The 26,261-nt window shown below is 40.7% G+C and overlaps 1 protein-coding gene across 1 annotated transcript in view; it reads right to left on the bottom strand.

Annotated features, from left to right (window-relative positions):
- ARVCF (armadillo repeat gene deleted in velocardiofacial syndrome) overlaps positions 1–26,261 on the bottom strand; it is a 269,995-nt gene that overhangs the window by 221,547 nt on the left and 22,187 nt on the right. The window contains exon 2 of the mRNA XM_018556965.1: positions 2,533–2,630. The gene's annotated coding sequence lies outside the window, so the exon portion shown is untranslated. The remainder of the gene's footprint in view (positions 1–2,532; positions 2,631–26,261) is intronic.

The raw sequence follows: 26,261 nt of genomic DNA, 5'->3' as shown, positions 1-26,261 counted from the left end.
TATATATATATATATATATACATATATATATATATATATATATTTTGTTTTTTTATTTTAAAATTCTGAAAATCAAATCATGACCAGGAATCGTGTATATTTTGATGGGATTTTGTTGAATGCTATCTTTTTAAGTTCCATAATGTGAGATACTATCTGTTATTTGCGTGCATGGTATTTGGAGACTATAATGAAGCCTGCACGAACACATAAAAAGCCACATTACACAATGGCGCCTATGTGAACAAATAACAGACAGTCAAGACCTTTTCCCTTGGAACAAGCTGTGCAGGATTTGTAGGATTTTCCACACACAGTGTAGCTAATCAGTGGAAATATCAGGCAAGATTGTGCAAAAACAAGACCATCATGATAAACATGACCAGATTTCTACATAGCGTGAATACAGGAAACACACTCTTTATTTTCTATAACTCATACTAAGATATTAAATAGTTCATAATTTTACCTATGTCAGCCATGCATACATGACTGGTACCTTGGGTAGTCACAATAGGTGGCAAAAAAAATGATGTGACATGCAGACATTTAGGATGCCCAAACTACACACATCACAGGCAACATTCCCAATGTATCTTTGTTTCAAATGTCTCTAGCAATTGCAGGAAAGTAGGGATGATTTCTGGTTTGGTAGAAACTCATTTGAGAACTGCTCTTATGTCCTGTTGCAAGGTGGGGCTTACTACATGGAAGTAACCATCACACCACATAATGTTACTAGAAGCCAATTTTACAACAGCACCACTATTATAAGCAGCTCAAATGTAGTACCATGAAATGGTCACTAACTTAAGACTTCATTCCACCCATAGGTTTCTATATTAAGAGGTGTTTACACCAATGGAAGAGCTGTATCTCCAGCTTTTAAGAAACTGTGGTTAAAGGGCAATAAAACAAAGACTAACTTGTAGAAAATAGTGACTGCATTCAAGTAACACGTTTCCATCAATTTCATACTGCATCAGCTGTAAAGGCTAGTGATACCAGTGGATTACAACAGGTAGTCTGGGCAGTAGCTTTATACACAGCTCTAAGGGGGCAAATATGTTATGCTCATAAGCAGTTGAACTGTGACCTTCACAAAATGTATTGTTTGGTTGGAGTATTTTTTATTGAACTTGGGGAGGTGTTCTTATAGCATTGCCATATAGTTAGAACATATTTAAGGATTAGGATTGTATCAAAGGATTATAAAGCATAAAAAATGTGTGTAGGAGCCCATTGCCCAAATACTGCCCAGCGAAACATTGCAATTAATCCCAGAATGTACGTCAAGCGTAATAAATCATTGACTATATTTCACTTGGTGAAATATTAAACCTATTTTTTTATTTTTGTTTTGGGTAGCATAAAGTGTGATTTAGTCCCTTTTTGTGACCATGGTATGGAGACTGCCCTCACCCCCGAAATTACCGTGAATGCCAGGGTACTGTTGCAGGATGAACTAGAATGCAAAGTCAATATAATCCTAAATAAAAATGATTACGACAGGGGTAGGCAGCCTTGACACTCCATCATGCCTCTTCCTCTGGGAGTCATGCCTGTGGCTGTCAGAGCCTTTCAATGCCTCATGGGACTTGTAGTTCCACAACAGCCGGAATGCTGAGGTTGACTACCCCTTTATTAGGAGGTCAACAGCATCATAATGCTGATCTGTGGCCCATAGTGGATTATTTAGTAGAGAATGTAATCTGGAAAGGGGAACCACAGCATTGCCAAAGGCAGAGTCAACTCTCCCTGCCTGCATCGCAGACTGCAGTAAAGATCAGATTTGCAGGGTTATTCACAAAAGGGTGAAGGCAGGAGGAGTGAATAATCTAGGACAACATAGCTGAACTGGAAAGTGAGCTGAAATGGAGAATTTATCCATATTAGCTTTGTTGACCTAGATTGTTCACTTGTTCTGCCTTCTCCAAACTCTTCACTCTTTTGTGAATAACCCTGCCTGTCTCACTCCATCCACAACTGGATAAATGTTTGGTCTGAAGACACAGCTTATTAAAAAATAAGTTAATATATATAATTATCTGTGCTACTGATATCACTTAGGTTAGGGCCAATGTGTAAAGGTGCCCATACACCTTACAATTATCTGCAGGTTTTCTGTGGTCAGATGGAAAAAGTGCAACAGATTGGCCCAGGTGGAGATTCCTCCATCCACACAGTTAAGTGTAGATGGAGGAATCTGTTCCTTTTCCATCTGACCACAGAAAATCTGCAGATAATTGTAAGGTGTATGGCCAGCTTTAGTGATGGTTATGTGTGCTTAATTAATGAATGGTCGACATCCTTAGGAATCTTTCTTAGTTTGTTTCCACTATGCATAAAGAATAGCTCTGTGGCAAACAGTCAAACAGTAAGTCAATTTTTGCACATAGAAAATTAGCTTTGCACAATATGGCCTCTTAATGAGAAATGAGATGCTTAGAACCTAGGAATGCTTAGGATACAAAGGGTAGCACAAGTCAAGCCATACAAAGCATGCAGAGAAGAGAAAAAAGCAATACACACCTAGCAGAATATTGGGATCTTTTAGAGATGCTCAGACATCACCCACTAGGAATAGTAAGGTCTACAGAAAGAACAGCAGCAGCCTGAAGCAGAATCAGCTACAACAGAGAAAGGAAGGACAAGAAAGGTTAGTCAGAAAAATTACAGCCTGAGTTTCTGATGTCTTAATAATCACTGCTAACCCTGATTTGCCAGCAGGGATTAGGGGAAAAAAACTTTGTATTTAAAGAATATATACGTGTCATAAGCAGGGAGGGAACAGTTTAACTGTCACTGCTCTAAACAGGCTTACTTTAGAATTTTAGAATACACAAAGAATATATAGATATATATATATAGATATATATATCTATATACATATAGATATATATATCTATATATTCTTTTATAGACAAAACACAGTTAAACACATTAGATCACTTGTTTATTAATACAAAGCTCTGCTATAAGACCTGGTGCACTGCATGCACAAAATGCACTGTAACCCATAGCAGCCAAGCTGGTGCTCTATCTGTTTATCTAATGCTGTTACAGCTAAGCATACAAAATTGGCATCAACATTCCGTATATGATCACCATACAACAGTTTGAAGAAAAACTTGCTCGCAAAACGCACACAAGAATTTCAGGAATGCTAAATCTAAAGTTGAGATTGTAGGGTCAGATTGTGACGTGTATGGTGACCCTAAGGGTCTATTTATAAACAATAAAGAAGGACCCTACCAATATCTGTGAACGTTCATTTTGGTCCAATGATGCCAAATACGATTGTTCACAATTTATTTTTCCCCTTTTGAATGTAGTACTAATACCTTATGGCCACTAGATGGAGTTTTCCAGTTCGAATGGAAGTTGCTGTTGTAATTATACATTATTGCCATTAGATGGAGCTCAGCTCAGCTCTGTCTAGTGGCCATAATTTATTATGACAGCAATAAATTACATTCAACCTGGGAAACTCCATCTAGAGGTCATAATGTAGTAATACATTAGAACTGGAAAACAATTTTTCCCAGTTCTAATGACATTTTGTAATACTACATTATGGCCACTAGATGGAGTTTTCCAGTTTGAATGTAAGTTGCTGTTGTAATAATACATTATGGCTACTAGATGGAGCTCAGCTTAGCATTTTCCATATATTTGCATATATATAGATCTATATCTATATAGATATAGATCTATATAGATATAGATCTATATAGATCTATATCTATATAGATCTATATAGCTATAGATCATTATATATTTGCAAGGTGAAGGGCCCTGCAGTGTTTATAAATAGACCCATAAGAGGAGTAATTTCAGTGGTAGTCTTTCAGTGTGGGATAATGCACTTTTTTTGCTCTGACAAATGCTGCATTCAGGAAGCTAATTAAACTTTAAATTGGCCCTTAATGAGCCTCAACACAAAAAAATGGACCTGCATTAATTCTGAGTTACACAGCACACCACAGCCAATTCCTGTCTGGGCAATGTACAGTGCTAAAGGCAAGCAGTTGGTTTACCTTTCATATGTGCATTTAAGGTGCCATTCACATGAATGTCAATGCACTACAACACATATATACATTGGGTAGTAGTGCGTTACGGTTACATATGTGTATGTATGCAAGTTAAAAGTTATGTGTTTATTTACTGAAAATACATTGAGGGGAATGTATCAAAACGGGAGCAGACAAAATCTGGAGCAGCTGTGCATGACAATCATTCAGCTTCTCTCTTTCATTTTTTAATCTTAACTGAAAAAATGGAAGAGAGAAGCTGATTGGTTGTCCTGGGCAACTGCTCCAGATTTTGTCTGCTCCAGTTTTGATAAATTCCCCCCAATATATATCGACTGATAAATGCTTCTTGTTTAGTGTGAGAAAAACTTTGAAAATGTGTAAATATAATGAGAATATGAATCCTGTGCCTAGAATTGTGTAAGATGAAGAGTGTGCAAGTGTATAATAAATGACTGGGAAGGGTGGTCATGGTTTCTCATCAGTTGGATAGAAGTACACGGTGCTTAAAGCGCAAGTAAAGTAAAAAAAGAAAAGTCTCTTCTGCCAAAAAACTTCTTCTGCTGTCCCCCAGCAATTGTTTTATCTTTTATGTACACTGTATGGCACATCTGCCATGTAATGTACACCCTCAACTTATTCACAGTATCTATAAGATGCCATGAATGGCCAGCTAGTGAGGAGGATGTAATGCTTGTGCACATGCACAGGAGTTACAACATTAGTGGCCACCCAGTAGCCCAAAAGAATGTTGTGGAACCTTGAACCAGCGATGGCGAGATGGCAACAGCAGGGGACCGAAGATGCATTGCACAACACTGGAGAAGGGCACACTTGCAAGGTAAGTCAGCCATAATGTTCAAGTATGCTGGGCATGCATGCATACTATGGCAAAAAAAACCACCCAGAATGCAGTCTTTTACGACTGAGAGGGGTTTCAAGGAATGAGCAGGTTACAGGTACTCCCGAGATGGGGAGGTGTCATGGGGTAGGTAATCATCACTTATAAGTGCTCAATAATCAGAGTTGGGTTTCAAGGGTTGTGCAGTTAAAAGTTAAAAATACTAATTAATAGTTGAGGAAATATCAATGGGTACTTATTGGCAAGGGAGAGACTGCAGATAGTCATCAGTCTGGGATGGTGATGCATATGCTCATCCTCAGGAGCAGAGCCACGGGTGTTGGATATGTTACATCACATTTCAGGCCACATTACAAAGCTTAGGACATAATAGATGTATCATAAAATTCTAATCCATCGCATACATACAGTAAAGGAGTGACAGAGTACAAATGCCACTCCTGTGTGCATGATGTGCCTCAGTGGATGGAAATAGAACTGCTCTGCGTGATCATATATATAAAGACTGAAATAAGTCAGCTGTTGAAATCCAGGGAAGCAGTAGTAAAAATGTTGATATTGCTCATATCTAATGACATAATAATCACAATGTAAACTTTACAGAAGTTGAAAGATATCCAGATTTTCAACTTAATTCAGCTTTCAATAATGTTTGTTACAAAATAATATTTCATTGTGTTAACAATCCATGAGAATCTCTGATGTGTGCTCCAAACAAGGACTTATCCTATTTACATATTTGTCCTATCTGTGAACAAAGATCATGATTGTCAGAAGTATGCCATTAATAGAGAGCCAAAGCCATGGGCAAAATAAATCAGAAACAACGTGTTGGCATAAGAAAGATGGCACAAACAGAAGGAAGCACAGCTGGCATCCAGCGCCAGGAAAAGAGAGCACTGCACACAGTGTTCTGTGATTAATGTCTTCCCCTACAGATGGAATGCAACACTGAGCCTCTTGTGATGCTTCAAATGGTTATTTCGTAACATGAAACAATTTTTATAGACAGATGTAAAGGCTAAATACTATTTCATGAACCCATTTCAAAGGTTCTGCTTAGCAAATCCCTTCTCTGTCCTCCCGTTTCTTCAAAGATGCTGCGCTGCCTATATAAACTGCATAGACATTGTACGCTGGCATGTCAATTAGAGGGCTGTGGATATGGGTGAATGTCTTGGCAGCTAGATCTTAACACCTGTAACACCCATTTTTATTAGACTTTTAGGTTTAGTGTGCGTGATAGCAAACAGCATGCATTTACTGCAGGCAACAGTGGGTATTATTGTAGATCTAGCATCATATTTATGGAATGTTTTCATGTTAACCTCTGTATGAAAAAAGGTCAAACAAATCTTTACGCCCGAACCCAGTCTTTCAACTTTGGCATGTGTTAGTAAAACTGTCCATATCTTTGTAACTACTTAGGGGCTGATGTATAAAGGCTATACATTGGGTGGATGCCATTCACATTGCATTACAGCTGTTAGATGACACCAAGGAGCATGGGAAATTTCTATTCTCCTCTAGCCCAATCTAGCAGCTGTAATGCCATGCAAGTGGCATTCGCCCAGTGCACAGCCTTAATTTATACAACAGCCCCTAAGTGTATCAAGGTGAATTATACCTTAAAGTGACATTAAACCCTCAGATTTTTTAACATAAAACAATACTGTAATGTGTGCCTTACTGTAATCCATGGTTGTTTCCCTTCTCTTTGCTGCTCTTCCTTTTAAATCTGTATCTCTTCTCATGCTGGGTAGAACTTCTGTTTTGCAGCAGACTGCCTTGTCTCTGAAAGGGTTACATCGTGTCTGTGTGTAGGTTTGCCACCTGAGCCAGCACTACAGGAAGAGGCACTCAGCTGCAAAGGGAAGTTCTCCCCAGGCATGAGAAGACATGAGGATTTAAAAGGAAGAGCAGCAAAGAGAAGGGAAACTACCATGGATTACAGTAAGGCACACATTACAGTATTGGTTTATGTTAAAAAATCAGAGGGTTTAATGTCACTTTAATTGTTTAGTACAAATTGGACCTTCTTTTGTTAAATGGTAATGGATAAATTAGAGAAATATTGTCCCAAAATAGTTTAAAAAATACATTTTAGCTGTATATATCTTGTTTTTACTATGACCCATATTGGGGCTTTGGGGCAATCCGCAAATTTTTCTCACAACATTGGTCTGCACAGTGCTGTCCTCTAGTGTGACAGAGGAATTATTTCAGTTTCTTAGCTGCTATTCACATATGCCATTTCCATTTTTACAAGGGAATTATAACTACAGAAATCTTCCAGCACACTAGAAATTTCTATAAGCAATTCTCTAAATTGTCACCATCATATTAGGCAATAAGGATTGCCAGTGCCTACTCCAGGCACACCTACAGATGATACATTGTATGCTTTCCATTAAGGCAGATGTTTGAAATCAATGTGCAATTGAATCCTTTTCCCCAACAGCAAATCACACTTATCTAAGTGTCATATTTTTTTCTATTTTCACTGGCATTACAAGAATGAAGCAGTGTTCTGTGAGGAAATGTTGAGGACACAGTCAAGAAAGTTAAAACTGTGTCAAAAATCTGATTGTTAATGTGTTGTGTAGCAGGGGGCTGTTATATGCAAGACAACTATTTCTTTTTCTAGACTCCATAGCTAGTCATATAAAGTAGCTGGATGCTACTCATTACTGACAGTAGGCTCCTCTTCAACAATCACAAAGAATGGACACCTTCAGCCCAAAAGTATACATATATGCTGTGATCCATAATGTTAGCTCTTACATCTGTACTGTCAAAAGCCCTGTCTACCACATGGTGCCCACTACTACCTTTGGAAGCCAGAAAACCCTCCACTTGTTCCACTTTTTGCCTGTCTTTATACCTATGGCCACCAATTGCCATACCCTATCTAAAAAGAGTACTTTAGCAGCCAATAATGACATTCAATTGCCAAGAGGGCAGTTAACTGGGTTTATTTGTCAAGTCAAGGAAGTTAAGCCCTATTAACAAAGTGAGATGCATTTTAGGCAGGATAATAACAATAGCTGATGCAAGCTTGGTTGGCCTTAGAGAGAGCATATCGTGTTTAATCAGGTCAGTCCTCACACATACTCCAAAACAGATTTGGCCAAAATATAGGTCAAAATACATGCATTGTTGATTTTGTAAGTGAAAACATGTTGACATGACCTCTGCAGAGAACGAACTTAAAACAAACTCTCAGCCTTTTTAACATTTTAGAGTCAAGTATCCTGACCACATGGTGCCTCCTATTACCTTTACTAAAGATGAATTATGGGATGAGTGAAATACACTCATCCTCATAGTTAGAGCCGACATGTGATGCTGAAGCTGTCACATGTCTGCTTTATTGATTGAGAACTGAGTGATCACATACCGCTAATTGCTCAGTTCATTATGTTCTCCCTGCAGGGAGCAGTGGCTGTCAGCCACTGCTCCCCATAGGATTCCCCCCCTCCCCTCTCCATTCATTCAGCGCTGACTGGAGGCATGGATGGGGGAGGGGGCAGGCAGAGCCAGCTCTCAATCAGGAAGTGGGGTGGATCCCGACAATACTGTAGGGATCCGCCCTGGCTGCAGGATGTATCCCGCAATATGCTGAGTTTTGGGTCACAGGAGGACATTAGTAAATATCCCCCTGTGACCCCAAAGAGAACTACGGCCAAAAAAAGTTTGACCATAGTTCTTTTTTTTAGCTTGATATCCTCCTCTGTACTTGAGCAGGGTGCTAAAGCTGGCCATACTGGTTGCAAACTGATTGTAAAATTTCCTTCAGCTCTATCAGCAACTAGCTAAGACATGTATCTGCCTAACTGAATACAAACCAAATAGTTTTGAGACAGTGGATGCATAGTGGTCCCTAGATTTTTTGATGCAAGGTCTTTTAATATTTTGTTTTATTAAGTATCTCATGGTAAATCTTGAGGTATTTTTTGAATGTTCTTGTGTAGTATCCAACCTGAAATGTATGACCAGACCACCTGGTCTCATTTGTAACACAGCTATCTATTTAACACAAGACACTGACAGAACCAAAATAACTATGCCATGAAAAAGAAACTACAGGCCATTAAAATTGATGGATAAGTTATACTTTGTGACCAGAGTTCACCTTTAACAGTTCTGCTCTCAGTATGCTGTACAGATTATACAACATGCACTAAAGTCTGCCTTAGGCTACATTGGACTGGCCTGGCACAATTTGCTTTAGTGACCATCTGTAAAGGACAGAAACCTTTCTGAGATGCACATAAAAAAAACATATATATTTCCCTGGACCGACATGGGGATTATGTAACAGGAGGCATGAAATCAGCCTCAAGCAGGTCACCTCCCTGTGAAATGGCTGATTTTCACTGCACAGCACAACTGAAATGCCAAAAAAAACATCTATTTATTCCCAAAGTGTGTAAAAAGTGCTTTATGAATTTCTCAAGTCATTCAGCTTGTACTAAAATAAGAGGCAGCAGAAAGGCTGAAGGCACAGTGGGTAGTCTCTCTAAACATGCATTTCTATGCGCCTACGTGTCTATCGAAAGAGAAGATGCCGCTATACAGACATAAAAGTAAGGGATGTGTATTGCCAAGAATCTGATACATTATTGCCAAGAAGCTTTTTAGAAGAACCTTTCTCAGAATTTAAAAATCATTTACATCATGAAAACTAGAGCAAAAACCACTATTTAATTTCCTTTTTTTATTGGCTAAATGTGCCACACTTTATCCACTACTGATTAGTGCACTGGGGTACTTGTTTCAGCATTTGCAGCTTCCAGCTTTTCATAGCACATACAAACTTGTAGAATAGGAGCCCCAGCAGCAATACTGCGCTGCAGTATTGAATAAGAGACCTAACACTTTTAGGGACATGAACGATATTAGGGCTAGTGTACACAGACATTTCGGATCAGTTTGTCATGTTCTTGTGATATATTTGTCATGTGTATGCCATGCATTCCAGACCAGGACTTCCAGTGTACCCTGAGGATGGGCGTGTCCTTTCTGATACAGAAAGGTATCACCCTAACACAAACCACATAGTGGAGAACCGTGAAGGCAATGATGGCTGACTTATCAGATAATCAGAGGACAACCAATCGGTTCAATTGTCCAGAATACTCAATATTTTTTTGTTCTTCCTACTCTGGACTCTAGAAACCATCTGCTGTAATCATTTGTAGCCACACTGTGAGATAATGCAAAACTGATTTGTATCATACACAATCCCTTTGTATATAGCAAGGTTAGTGCCTTGTGTACATGGTAGCCACAAGTTAACAAAGGCGAATGCATTTCTACAGGTGAAACTCGAAAAAATAGAATATCGTGCAAAAGTTCATTTATTTCACTAATGCATCTTAACCGTCTACCAGGAGATTTTGGAGCACTTCATGCTTTCTTCCACAGACGAGCTCTATGGGGATGCTGACTTCATTTTCCAGTTGGACTTGGCACCTGCCCACACTGCCAAAAATTTTCTGAGATTGTGGATCTGGGTTTTCATGAGCTGTAAGCCATAATCATCACAATTATGACAAATCACGGCTTGAACTATCTTGCTTTGCATGTAATGAGTCTATCTCATATATTAGTTTCACCTTTTAAGTTGCATTAGTGAAATAAATGAACTTTTGCACAATATTCTAATTATTCGAGTTTCACCTGTATGTGGAATCCTAATAGCATGTGTTTTGGTAAAACAAGATATACATTTCAGCTGTAATTAGGAGGCTATGAAAAGAAGATGTCTTTGCAGGCTTTAACTTTTGCTCAATTAAGTTTTATTTTTCTTAACAAGGTCATTGTCAATTACCACTAAAATGGCGAAGGCACGGCAAAGATCTAAACTGTGTGTACTGCCGCAGAAGGGCTAGGCAGGACTGGCATTGATGTGCATTTCAGATTCTTGTTGACAGTACATACTGTAAATAAAAAAATAAGAAATCATGGGACATGCCTAATTAGGACAAGCTGCACTAATGAATTAAAAGCAACCTGAAAGCATTGCTGTACCTTGCCTTGTCACATTTCAGCAATATTAACACCAGGGAAATTGCAGAGCTTTGAAATCATGTCTCAAACGCACTTCAAATGTGATTTATAAACGTCATGTTTGACTGCTGTTTTTAAATTGTATTGACAAATGTCAACTGAAATCTATTTACAAGCAGGTAGAAACACAATTAGTAAATGCTTACTCTTCTAACAAAAGGAAGCAAAAATGCCAATAGTAATCATTTCCAAATCAAGCTATCACTTAAAGGCCATGAATAAAAATCTAATTGTGTCCTGGCCTTTTAACTGCCTGCACTCTTGGATCTCAAAGTGAAAATGCTACAGACTATTGAGAGCTATGGTCTCAGAATGAATTCACCTCTATAAGCCAAAGAGCATCACATCAAAAAGAATGACAGCTGTAGAGGGATGCACAATTGGACAATATGTACAGTCAGAGTATTAGAACGGTCTCTGCTGGTTTTCTTTCTTAACAGATTAATATCTGCCCTGAACTCACATTCTTTGGCTGCTCTTTGCTTGGCAGAACAACTTATAGCTGACTTCCAGAAAATAAATAAATATACCCCCCAGGCAATCTAAGGAATGATGTGTATTGCTGAGGGGAACTCCCACACAAAGCAACCTTGATGTAATGCCATCTGGAGAAAAATACATAGGGGTACATAAGTGACCAGTCATCCAACGCAGAGCAGGCTGCAGTGCCAACCCATCCTCACAACAGGAAAAAACGTAGGAGACACCTAAGCCTGGTGGGCTATCAGTTGGGTTGGGCTTGATGTTCGAGTCGAACGTGAGTTCGACTCGAACATCGCTAGTTCGTGTGTTCGCCAAGCACACAAACTATCAAACCCCATAAGGCAATGTGCCTTCTGAAGCCCTAATTGGCTCAACAGGTCAGGTGCAAGACTTTGCCCAGTCAGGGCACAGAGAACTGTGGGAGTCATGATTGGGCAAAGTCATGATGACTCTGCCCAATCATGGGTCACCTATTACAACTGTAAACAGTTCGGTGGAGCTAGCGGTCACTGCTAGCTCTGCCCAATTGTTTATAAGTTGCCGTCATCTGTCAAAATGCCATTCTGCGGCGGGTGTTTGTCGCTGCAGACGGGGCGGCGTTTGTCGTTTTTTAAATTCTATTTATTTTTTATTGTTTTATGTTTTATTTCATCGAGTCTTCGTCATCGTGGACAACGCTGGATGTCGTGATTGACCCTGGATTACGTCGATGGATCAATTTTTCTTTTTTTAATAACGGACTTGCCAAACATCCTTTGTTGTTTTTTTTTCAAATAAAGCATTTTTGATCAAAGTCTGGTGTTTTTATTGAATCTATTTTTTAACCCTTTAGTGAATGGGTAGGTCTACAATTACCCCTTACTCATTCACAAGGGGGGGCCGCATCTGGGTGCTCCTTTATTAAAGGGGTACCCTGATGTGAATAAGCCCCCTGCCGGAACCCCTACAAGCAACGCCCCAGGGCTTCTGGGGTAGAGGCCCTTGTCCCCATCGGGAGACCCTGGAAAAGCAACCTCCCAGTGCCGAAGGCATGTGGCCTGGTATCGCAGGGAGGGGGCGCTCGCTCGTCCCCCCCACTTTCCTGCCCTGGCAGGCCTGTGCCCGGATCAAGGGTCTGGTATGGAATTTTAGGGGGGACCCCACGTTCCCCCCCCCATTTTTCCTGCTTAAAATAACTACCAGACTTTAAGGGCCTTGTATGACTTTAAGGGGGAACCCCACACACTTTTGTATTTGTTTTTTTTTACATGGGGTCCCTTCTCAATATTTCTACCAGACCTTAAGGTTCTGTATGACTTTTGGGGGGAACCCCACACTTTTTTTAATGGGGTCCCTCCTAACATTCCTACCACACCTAAAGGGTCTGGTATTGTTTGGGAGGGGGAACCGTAGGCTTAAAAAAAAACAAAAACATTATTTTCTTTACAAATCTCAGTTTTGCTTCAGCAGGTTCTATACATTGTACAGATTTACAGGCAGTTTAAGGGGACCCCCCAGGCACGATATTTAAAGGAATTTTTCATTGTTATTGTTACCCTTTAAGTGATGTTAAAATCACTGTTCCTTTAAAAACTGTATTTTTTTTCCCATTGATTTATGTCCCCCAGGGCAGTACCCAGATCCCCATACACTTTTTATGGCCAATAAATTGCATATAAGGCTTCAAAATGGGGACATTTTATTTTAAAAGTTCTACCCTATAGACTTGCATTGAGTTCGAGTTCAAATTCGAACATTTCCCATGTTCGAAAGTTCGAATTCGAACCGAACACGGGGGTGTTCGGCCCATCACTAGCTATCAGGAGACACTATTGCTCAGCCCTGAATGGGCAGGTGACAATAGTATCCATTTAAGTATACTTTTATTTATTTATTGATGTATTTTTTAATTAATGATTGTATCTTGCTAGAAAGCTTCTTATATTCATATCTGGAAAATATCTTTGCTCTAAGGGGGTATCTAGGATCATATACAGTCACCGCCTTCTGGGTTTGTTTATACCCATCTGTTCCAAGAAAAAAAAAATCTGCTAATTATTAAACTGAGTACCCAGCCAATTTTATTTTCCTCTGATGCACACACAAAAAAGGATTGCTATTTACAAGTTACTACTTGACGGGCTTTCATGCTACCCACATATAAAGGTCTCTATTTTTCAATGGGAACAATTAAATCTTCAAAAATTCAACATGAGCACACACTGTTCAGTGCAGAGCAATGTTGTGAAATGTGATGCTGGTTTAATTTGCAGTCACAGCAGATACGAATGAGGAACTGGTGAACACCTCCTAGCTGCCTGATTAAAGTTGCACCCATTGCTGATGTTGGAATGTTCCGCACTGTATCTGATTCAATTATTTGTACATTGTATACTGTCTTTATATGATGAGACATTTTGGCTCTGTAACAGGACCTCTTTGTTGCTTCTTGTGATATAACATATTAAGTTTACAACCAAAAAGTTTTTTTTCTAAATAATTATTTTCTACATGGGCACCAAGATGTATGTTTTTTTTCTCCTATGATGGTCATAATAATGGTAAAGACCAAATAGACCAAATACAGTTTTGTGCATTTGAATGTATTCCTGAAACTATTTAAAAGTATCTATTAGTATCTGTAGCAGCAGAGAGATGGCGCCCTCTGGTACACAGAGCTTTGTAGCCAGTTTTACACCAGCAGAGAATGAGCATTAACCCAACAGTGACCAGTCTTCCAGACTGTGTGTTCCCGCTTAATGTGCAATGCCCATGGGGAGGCCATGTGTGGTGTGAGTGTGTGACTGCAGACTAAGGAGTCTCTGGGCAGGAAACTGGAGAAAGTGTGCTGTAGAATGGCTACAGGGGAAAGACCAATGTGTGTGTACTGGAGCAAGGATACATGGGAAAGACTTAAGGCTGTGACACACTGCACACGAAGCAATGTGGAGTGGTGGTGCGCGGACCTTTGCTTGCAGTGTGTCATGTAATTTTCACTCCGGCACATCAGCATGTGACAGCTTGCATAGCTGGGCGTGCCGAGATGAAAAATGTCATCTTCAGCCAATCGGCTCGCGCGTATAAACCCGTGCGTTATGATGTAAAGTCCATTCAGTTGTTACGCGCGAGCCGATTGGCTGAACATGTAGTCTTTCATCTGGCTGCTCACACACTGCATGTGAATCTCTATGCCTGACAGCTTTGCTTTGCTCCGCAAGGCTTCGCATGCAGTGTGTCACGGGCTTAAAGTGTTGGAGTGCTGGAGGTGGGATCCTACTGGGGAAAACCAGTCTGTGTACTGCAGGTGTGATCTCACTGGAAAGGACCAGGATTCTGATCTGCACAGTGGCAAAGTGAAAGTGGAATTTAGGATTCATATAATAGGTATATGAAGATTAAACATTTATACAATTCTATACAGGTATAGAAGAACTGTGCAGGCACAAGAATAGATGATCACAAGGGCAGCAGTAAAATTGACCTATGGGGCATATTATAAATAGTACTAATAATATGCCCATTTCAGAGAAAACACATCTAACTGTATGGATATGATTATGAGTCTGTACCTTCTTAGGCTCAGTATTTGCAATCTCAATACAAACTAGTAGTCCATCACTGGAGCCATTTTTTAAAATTTTATTGTTTATCCGATTAACCGATTAATCGAACTTAATAATCGGCTAACTAATCGATTTTGAAAATAATCGTTAGCTGCAACTCTAATTGACAGCCTTCCTTTTGCGGTCTTTAGGGTAAACAGCCTGAAGTTGGTTATTTTGTGTTCTACAGGTAAGCACATAGCAATTTTTTAGATTTCATACTGACCACAACCAGCTTTACTGAGCATCCAGTGTCAGATACAAGTTAAACAGATTGTCCACAGCAACAACAAAAAAAACGTAGAAATAAACCTAAGCCTGTCCAACATTAACTAAACAGTCATATCCTTTTCATGTCCACATCCGAAAACAGTAGTTTTTATTTGTCCAAGCTGCTGCCACACATTGCCTCTGTGCAGAGCAACATACTCTGGCTTTAACAAGAATTGCAAGAGTTTTAAGAGACACATCTAAAGGTAGCTGGCTTTTCTATCAAATGCCATCACACCAGTGAGTGGCATAATTGCTCTTGATTACTCCAGTTTCTCAGTTACACACCGCACCCCTTCCTGGGCAAACCGGCCTTCTCAGAGCCCTTCTCCCCACTCAAGTTCATAAAAATGGATGCAGCTGCCTCTTATTATTTACAAGTGTTTTTGCAACAACAAAAGCTTTAAAGCTGAGCTCCGGTCACAACAATTTTAATTTAAATATATTCCTCAATAACCACAAAGGATATGAATCCAGTTTGTGTTCATCAAATGCCTTTCCAAAACCTAGATATGGCCTTGTAAAATTAGCAGTGACATCATCACTGTGCTGCACACGGTCTGTGAAGTGAGCAGAGCCTTGGGAGGGACTAATCAGGCTCCACCCACTACAGGCTGTCTGCTGAAAACAACAGGAGGGGCTGATACAAGAACAGTCACCCTGCAGAAGGAGAGAGAGCAGTAGTGACTGAAATACACAAAGCACAGCAAGATTCAAATAAGAATATACATGCCTCTTGTATTTAGACAATACTTGCTTATCCGGGAGCTTACTTTTAACCTTCCAAGGAGGGACAAGCAAAATACAAACACCCATGTACACTAGCCCTTCAAGTTTATTATGGTATATGGTGCACTGATTCAAATAGTGGATGTTGTTAAAGAGAAAGTTTTAAAGTGATAATATTTGTTTGGGTCTCTAAATAGACCAGCAATGCAAGCTTTTTAGATATGTTAAGTGCCTGACAAAGAAACCTAATGTGTTTTGAAAGCTTGAATTTTTAGTCTATTGAATTAGGTAATAAATGGTGTTACTTTATTCCAAAACATGCTGCTTAGTTGATTGGCAAACACTATGCAAAACTCCGCTGATACAAAATATTAGGGGCCCTGGGACCTGTACATCGCAACAAATGTTTCACAGCTATACAGTAACAAATATTTAAGCTCAGTGCTCTGAGGAAGAAAATAAAGTAAAAGCTAAAAATGGTGTTATTGTCTGCTAAAAACACAGCGAACACACTGTAAATTACTTGGCACGCATATACACCCATATTTTTTATTAGGGTGACAAGTGAACAGCCTAAAGTTATGGAAGAAGAAAGACGCTGAACTGTAGCCAAATAATTTCCTGCACCCAGGACTTATTGGGTCCGCTGACAAATCCAAACTATGTTAAATGTGTTGCAAGATTGGCACAATATAATCCCGGCACAAAAAAAAGAACAACAAATCTGTCTGGAAGGAAGTGTGCCAACGCTTGGCAGCAGGATTTATCAGTTGTGTTCTGTCTTGGCATGGGCTACGTGTCTGCTTCCCACTTTTCTAACAGTCTCTCTTTCCCTGAAATCATCTCTTTCCACCTGCCGCAGGATCCTGTCACTGGAGACGGCACAGTGTCACAGTGTCAGTGTTGATGTTAGTGTGCCATTGTTTAGCCATGGCACTGTGCACAAAAAATTATGTGCCCTCAAAGTGGGTAACTGCCAATCCATGTCAACGTCGTCCCAAGATTCTCTTGCAGTTCTGGCTCTTTAAATCTCTGTTGGCTCAAAGAGTTGATTACAGTTTAACAATAAAATTACATTTTCTTAGGTTTAGCTTTATCATAATTCTGCATCAAGAATTTGCCTTCCATTTAAAAAGATCTACTGGCATGTTCATTATCTACTTATTAGTGGATTCAAAATATTTCCCCGGTTATTTACAGTAAGAATGGAAATATGATAAGTTGCTGTATATTATATTCTGATGTAAAACACAATGGAAATCTGTATAGGGTCTTATTATTTCAAGATTATATGTTGTTTTGTCCTCTCATCTACTGCATTCACCATCCTCTGCTTTACCTCCCCTGAGCAGAAATTGCCTTTGGTCCTGCCTGTGCAGTAACACCTCATAGATTTAAATGGAGCCTCATTTGTAGCATCTTTATTCAAGCTGTATATTTAGGGAACAAGGTTAGCTCTACGAACATATCCTATCTATGAAGATATTATGTACCTATAATGGAAATGCTTTTAGTCCAGGCAATGAAGAAAGTGATGAGCAGCCATAAGAACCGGCTAGATATTTACTACTGCAAGGCATTGTGGGCAAAAAAAATAATGCTAACTACTGGGTTTGACAGCCTAATTACAGATAATCATGGCTTTAACTGTTGGTTTTGCTGAATATACATTAAGTTGTTTTAAGTACACTTCAAAAGAGACGACGGTGACTGCCACTGCTGGCCTCATTCTAAAAATGCTAGGCACCTGGCTGTGTCTGGCTTCAGTACCTTTGAAACACAAACTTAGAACAAGCAAATCAGTGTCAGAAAAATGTTTTACTTCCTTCCCTCCATACTCCTTTTTTTTTTTTTGTCAGTGGTTACAAAATAAGCACTGAAGCCATTAGATCACCACACTAGCCAACAAACAAACATTCTCAAAGGAAAGGTCAGCAGTGGCAGCCTACATAGTTCTCTAATGAGTGAACTTTAAAAAGACCCTGTCACAACCTTATCAAGTATTTTAAATGCTTACTTGCAGTGTTTCTTGTCCCATATATTTTTTTGTGTATTTTTTTTTATTGCAGTGTGCCTTTTTATCAGCTAGCAAAATTGACTGCTCTAGTAAGAGTAAATCATCTAGCACAACTCCACTCCCTTCTTGCAGATCACAGCCCTCTTCTCCTTTGGTAGGGTCTAATTACGCTCTGTGCTGGCCCCGCTCCTCTGTGTCTCTCTTCAGCTCCCTACAAAAACTTTTGTGTAGCTGCCAGGGGTGGAGCCAAGTTGAATACTATAGAGTGGGGTTGGGGGACAGGTTGATCACAGCCATGGGATTGGTAGTTCATGATTCTGTAGGCTGTGTAGGCTGTGCGTCCAGGAAGGAAGAGACACATAAAAGTTATGCCACCTCAACCTGGGCCTAGAGTATGTGGGTGAAAAATAAAGTAAAAAGCACTTAGCGGTGGTCTGTGATTTCTATCTGAAATTGTACCTTTCAATCGTGTCCATTTTATGCCTGCCCATTGTTTTACATCCAGGGCCACTAGCTTTGTCATTCCCATCAGAGTCTTCAAAAAGTTCAAACATGATCAACAACTGCTTGCGACCCACCCTCCATCTTCTGCTGCACCTGCTTTGCTAGACAGCAATGTCAGTGACCTCAGAAGTAAGGACAAACATCAGCACCCTTTGCAGCCTGAATAGAAAACAGCCTATGTAGGCGTGCCCTGGGAGCTGCTGGAAGCTATGCTGCTGATCCGGTTTGCTGTGTGGGCCAGGTGTACTGGAAGGAAGAGACACATGGCAGTGGGCAGGCAACTTTTTCAGCAAGTGAAGAAATAAAAGCCTAAACTAAGCTTAATAACTAGCTAAAAAGAAAATAACATATTCTTTTGGGACACAGTGAGAGTGGGATATTTTTTTGGGGGGGTCAGTCACTCTCGCCTTGGACCAGGCTAGTAATGTTTTTTGCTGGGATTTAGGTGGGTGGCTATGTTTAGCAAGTAAGCCAGAAAAGCCTAAACTAACCTGTATAACTGACTAACTAGAAATTAAAACACTATATTCTGGGGCACAGTAAGAATAGTCTAACTTTTTTGGGGGGACTTGGTGGTCAGTAACTCACTTCTGGACTGGTAATGCTGGGATTTAGGAATTGGGTGGTCATTATCTTTAGCATGTGAACCAAAAAAACATAAAACAATCTCAAGAACTAACTGACTAGTAATTGGAAAAGTATATTCTGGGCCACAGTAAGAAGGCTATTATTTCTTTGGGGGTTATTTAGTCAACTCTTAACTGGTAATGCTGGGATTTATGGGATTTGGGTGGTGATTTTCTTTAATGAGTGAACCAGAAAAGCCTAAAGTAATCTCAACAATTGACTGACTAAAAATTAAATACATTATTTGGAATGTGTCTTTTAATCAGTGTGAGGCCCCTGTTATGTCCCTGATGCTTATTGCCCATTATCGAAGGTGGTAAGCTGAACATACACAATACACCTTTGCCTGCTATCACTGCAAGTGTTTACATTCAGCTTCCACTGTGCCATTTATAATGCATTATATGAACTATTCAATCATACTTAATGGCCTCCTGTAACTTTATGGCTCTATGAACTATCCACTTTGCATGGGGGAGCTTCCTATGGCTGCTTACGCTTGCATTGATTTATATCAGCTATGCCTTATAGCGCAATCTGTGGTATCTGATAAATGTTCAGCTTTTCGCTTTGCAACATTTGAACACTTTAGTATTTTCCATTGTGGATGACCCTCTGGGGATGCATTAGAGTGTGCAATACTTGTAGCAGTACTTGTAGCACTCTTATATATCCTTGTGGGACTCCACCAGATTACCCCCAATAAGCATCTAAAATTAGGTACTTGTAATCACGTGTTTCCTTGGAGAGTGGTCAACTGACATATCAGGCTGGATGACGCAACACTTCTTAAAACTCAACCTTTCAAAAACTGAGCTCATGATATTTCCTAACCCCCCCACCCCCTCCTAAAGGATAAAATTCAAAATATTAACAACCGCTTACAAAGCCATTCACAACTCTGCCCCTGGCTGTATCTCAAACCTGGTATCTCAAAGTATTACCCTAACTGTCCCCTCCGCTCTTCACAAGACCTCCTGCTTCCCAGCTCCCTCATCAACTCCTCCCATGCTTGCCTCCAGGACTTCACTAGAGTCTCTCCCATCCTATGGAACTCTCTACCCCAACCTGTCCGACTATCTCCCACTCTGACTGCCTTTAGGCGATCCCTTAAGACTCATCTCTTCAGGGAAGCCTATCCCACCTCAACCTAACCACTGAACAATCACTTTCTCAAACAATCATCCCCGCACAGCCACCTCCTCATGTAGCACTTGCCCCTCCCTTTTAGATTGTAAGCCCTCACGGGCAGGGCCATCCTTACCATCTTGTCTTGAATTGCATTGTGACTGTAATGTCTTCCTTATATTGTAAAGTGCTGTGCAAACTATAGTGCTATATAAATCCTGTATGATAATAATGTGCAAATTCATACAAATCTAGTGAACTTCAGCATATATTTGTGAGTCTATGGATCAAACAGAGGGTAATAAAGTATAAAATTAGATTTCCAGTAGTGTCTAAACCAAATGTATATGTTCAATGGCAGCTCCAGAAAATACTGGCATATTTAGAAAATTCATCCAGCCGAGGATTGGATTTTTTCTGCAAGTTACAAACCTCAGCAAATGGCAGATGAAGAAAATACAAAATTGTCAAGAGTTCAATATTCATGTGCTTACTAGCAATTTTTCAGATATGATCATATTTATTAACCTTCTAACCACTCTTTATATTTGTTTCAACAAATTGGCATAGTGTTGGGTTCTGACACTTGCCATTTTTAAATGTATATATTGTCTTATATTCTTCACTACCACTCTTATTTCATACACTACTATGGCAAATTTCTTTAATAGTGGATACTTTTTATTGAGTTGGATATTTATATTGGATTTTTTTTGCAAGACATAAAAAAGAAGAACTCACTGATTTTTTTAAATGAACCCTTGCAGTGGGGCTACCCCAAACTGCAAGGTTTAAGTGCTTGTTTGTGTTTAGGTGCTAAAATAACAAACATATACTCACCCGAAGCTCCGAGCCGGCCAGTTGTCACAGGGCTCCCTCTAGTCTGTTTTCCCCTCCCTGCAACATTATTTAAGTGTCCTCACGTACAAAGTGTATAGACATTGATGATTTATGGGACCTTAGATTGCTGCAGAGGTTGGGGAAAGACGTTGGAAGAGCAATTCGGACGCTGGACGCTGAAAGACATTGGAAAGACCAGCCAGGGGACATTGGTAAATGTCCTCCTGTGACCCTAAAGAGAACTATGGCCAGTGGCGGAACTACCGCCGGTGCAGCCAGGGGAAACGGGGCCTGAGGCTGTGGGGGGGGGGCACAGTGGGGTCCGGTCCTGGGCACCCCCACAGCCTCAGTGGGGTCCGGTCCTGCAATATGAGGCAGTGCACCGGGGCCCCGCACTGCCGTCGGGCTTCTCAGTGAGGGGGCGGGTCCTGTGACTCACCTCCCCTCCCGGCCGCGTCCATAGTAACAGGCGGCGGGAGGGGAGTCACACGAGGCGTGTGTGTGTCACAAGCCCCGCCCCCTGCAGTGCAAACATCGATTAGAAACTCCCTGGCTTCTGGCTGGGTGAGTCCCACGCGCGCGGGTGGTTCAAAGGGTTGTGTACTGCTTTTTCATGTAATTAGACAAGTGGATTATAATGGGGAATATTATACTGTAATGTTCCCTATTATAATCTATTTCTCTGATTAAATGATTACAGACAGGCCTCTGTTCTATCAAAGTTTGAGACTACGTTAGAATGTGTGACCAGTGATCTTGTCGCCGAAAAACTGGGCTGGATTACGTTAAAACGCGTGACCACGTCACCGGTCACACATTCTAACGTAGTCACAACCTTTGATAGAACACCGCCATTAGGGGGGTATGGCCGGTATCCATGTGAGGGGTCTGGGGTGCCTCTTACATGGGTATCAACTATACCGGGGCGTCATGGCAGAGGTGACAGGGGAGGGGGTGGAGGAGGCCAGGCCCCAGCAGGTAAGAAGAGTTGGGCGGAGCTACAGGGAAAGGAACCCCGACGACCAGCCCACCTGGGACCCTGCAGAGCCCACCATAGAGAGTCTCAGGTGGGCTATGCAGGATCTATGGTGTGCTCAGGTAAGTCCAGCACGCTACTGCGTGGGGGGGCCAGTGTGATCCGCTCCGCTCCTGCACCCCCCCATCCCGGGAGGGGGACCCAACATAAAATCTTGCACCAGGGCCCTTTGGTTATTAGGTCCGCCACTGACTATGGCCAAAAATGGTTCGGCAATAGTTCTCTTTTCAGATATATTATTATATTTTTCTAGTGTTTCTACATACCTTCCTAACTCTGTTAATATGGCCTTGTTAAGTTATAGTTTTTTTTAAAAAAGAAGAAAAATAAGCTTGCTGCACCCTGGTGATCTGTGATCTCTTCCATGTTAAGTGGGTATGCCTCCACCTCAGGGCTGCTGACATCACATCTAAGATGCAGAAGTCCCAGGGCTTTTGGATGTTTGGAGGTTTTAACAGGCAAATAACCTGCTTAAAATGTGTTAAATGTACATATAATCATACAAGAGTTTTGTTGAAATATATGGTCAAGTGAAAGAGTCTCTTTAAGTACTATCCTTTTTCTCAAGTAAGACCAAGTAAACTGAGACATAGGTGGTTATATAGCAATTGTACAATAATACTCAGCACTGAATGGACCCACATTGCCTTTTAGTGTGTGATGGTCCTCAGTTTTAAACAAAATAGTACCTAGGGGGCAATTTCCTCTCTCTATCTCCTTTGCCACACCCCCATGCATTTTGTAAACATGGCTCCAGATGCACAGCTTCTGGCCTAATTAATCAAATTAAACTTCAGTCGCTGAATTTTTTAAGCACTCTGTGGATGCTTGTACATGGCCATATTAGAATTTGTCTTATTTGAAATCCAGTACCAAACCCTGCAACATGTCAGATCTATATATAGAACAACAAATGTATGCAAGTAATCCCTTGCTTCAAACTAGGATCAAAACAAATACACATCAACACATGTAGTCTTCTCTTTTCTAGCAATAGAAGAAATATTTGAGGTTATTAATATCTGAAGCATTCCTCAGTCTTCCGAATGTTCTGAATAATACAGATAATATCGCAAGGCTAACTCTGCATATATCAAGTTAGAAATTTGCCTTAACAAAGAATATAAAATCAAGTTACCTAGAAATGTGATCATGAATACATCACTATGAATACTATTTTATTCCTGAGGTCCTAATGTCTTTGGCATACATTATTCCTGTCACAAGAACGATTTTAGAATTCATTTTCTTTTATAAGAGAATAATAAAGCACAACTCTAGGCAAAAATGCTAAACTCAGGATCTCAATTATACACTACACTGCCAAAAGTATTGGGACGCCTGCCTTTACACGCACATGAACTTTATCCCCCCCCACCACCAAACTTTACACGTGGCACAATGCAGTCAGGCAAGTGACGTTCTCCTGGCAACCGCCAAACCCAGGCAGAGAAGTGTGATTCGTCACTCCAGAGAACACGTCTCCAATTCTCTAGAATCCAATAGTGGCGTGCTTTACACCACTGCATCCGACGCTTTGCATTACACTTGGTGATGTAAGGCTTGGATGCAGCTGCTCAGCCATGGAAAACAATTCCATGAAGCTCTCTACGCACTGTTGTTGTGCCAATCTGAAGGCCACACGAAGTTTGGAGATCTGTAGCTATTGACTGTGCAGACATGCGCTGACCCCACTCACAGTTGACCGTGGAATATTTAGTAGCAAGGAAATTTCACAGATGGACTTATTGCACAGGTGGCAACCTATCACGGTAACAGGCTTGAGCTCCTGAGAGCGACCCATTCTTTCAAAAATGTTTGTAGAAGCGTCTGCATGCCTAGGTGCTTGATTTCATACACCTGTGGCCATGGAGGTGATTGGAACACCTGAATCCAATGATTTGGAGGGGTGTCCCAATTCGTTTGGCAATATAGTGTATGTCCCTCATATATGTACTTTCCTTACTCTCACATACACGAACATTCTCGATTCACTCGACAGTATACCATTCCCCCCAAATCATGATAATAGTGTACATGCATCTGACATGTGACTACAAGAAAAAATGGCTGCTGAAGTTCTCCTGCCTTGGTCACTGTTCCTCACCAACATGCTAAATGGGCAATGAAAGAAAAGCACAATCTGTTTGCTCTCCTCTCCTGTAAGCATGACCTGTGTAAAGCTCACCACACACACACACACAGACACACACACACACACACACACACACTACATACACACACTACATACACTATATGGTATAACAAGAAGCTTATATGTCTCCATTATATTTTAATAAAACCATATATTAGACCAGCTCAGTTCAATCTGTCTTGCTTGTAAGCTTTCTACATTGTCAGTAGTCAAACGGTATCAGATAAAAGGTCATCACTGATTGTCAGGATGGCATCACAAAATAACATGTGCATGTGAATGCTCCTACATGCTGCTGAAGGCCTAGGGTCACAGCCATCCATTTTGAATGTACACGCATGTTTACACAAGAATGTTGCACATGGAGCACAAGAGCACACACCCACTTCCAGCATTGCACCAAGAGGTCTTTCTAAGGATTAGAGCTGAATAAAACTTTACTGCATGGTCGTCAGCCATTACCTTGGGACCTGAGTAACCTGATTTTATTGTTTGTCCTTTCATTGCTGACTCGGCTTGCACTGGGACTTTGGACTTGTATTTTACTCTGCCTACCTGTTGCTGAGCTGGCCTGCCTTTGGACCTGCTTCTATCTTGCCTATCTGTTGCCGACTCCATAGATGATGACTTCAGCTTATTCTTCAAGTACATTCCCAGCTTCTTCACTGCTCCCATGTTGACTACTCTAAAGCCCTGTTCTGTGGTAACATCCTATTTTCGTCATCGTCGTCCAGAGTGCCTCGTAGCCAAGCCACCTCCAGAGCCTGCGACAACTATTATGCATCTTCAGATTGGACATTCAACACCAGTGTCGCTTTGTGCCCTCTCATGCCCTGTCCACCATTACAGGGGTGAAATGACCAGAGGAGAAAGGCAAGCCATCTCACCACTTCAGCTTCTAACCAGGAACAAGACATTGATATTCCTCAGAATAAGGTAAAAGGCCTATAAAATTGCTCCCATGTTAGCAGCAGCAATGGTAGTGCATCTTTTAGGTGAATGACGTCCATGCAAAAACATACTTATTGCAACGTTTCGGGGTCACGCAGGAACCCCTTCATCAGGCAGAACACTTGTTCTGCCTGATGAAGGGGTTCCTGCGTGACCCCAAAACGTTGCAATAAGTATGTTTTTGCATGGACGTCAATAAATAGACGTTATTCTACAATTGGAGTGCTGGTGTCCATAATTGTTTGTACTATTTTGACGGTGGCCATCCTTCCACTACTGAAGCACCCATCTAGCTTTACTTGGAATCAGCGGTCAAGAGTGCAATGGGTATATGGATTGTATTGTGTTTTAGGCGAATGAGACACTGTTATGAAGTCAGATGATTTCCTGAAATCCAGTCACTGTCTGATGCCCATGGCCAACTTAAAGGAAACATGTCATATGTAGTATAAAAATGTACTGTAGTACGGTACAACTTTGGGTTTCCATAGTGCACACTACTAGTCTTTTAATTTAAAGAAGGACTCCAGGTTTTACACCTGCACTGCAAGGGCTAATTGCTTGTTTTGGTGTAGGGACAAAAATAAACACAATATACTCACCTGATCCTTTATCCTGTCTGGCTGCTAGACAGTCTCCACAGCTTCTTCTCTCCCAGGCTCTGGCAGTGTAATGAACCATGATACCATCATGTCTAATGCAGGTCCATTAGATTTGAGGACACTAAGGGATATACCACAGCCGGAGCGGAGGGTGAGAAAGAGATGAGCGGTCAATGCCACATGATTGGGGATCAGGTGAGTGTATCTTCTTTATTTTCACCTGCAGACCAAAACAAGCACTTTTGGGGCTTCCCCCTAACTGAAAGGGTTAATTTTAATAAATCCATTCTTCTTTAAATAAAAAGTGGGTATATTTAGGTGCCTGCTATTTGAAAACAAAAGTAGACAACACATTATGATCACA

Source organism: Nanorana parkeri, unplaced genomic scaffold (genome assembly GCF_000935625.1).
Source record: "Nanorana parkeri isolate BGI_ZX_2015 unplaced genomic scaffold, ASM93562v1 scaffold260, whole genome shotgun sequence".
Classification (NCBI taxonomy): Eukaryota; Metazoa; Chordata; class Amphibia; order Anura; family Dicroglossidae; genus Nanorana; species Nanorana parkeri.
This window is presented reverse-complemented; position numbering and strand designations above follow the sequence as displayed.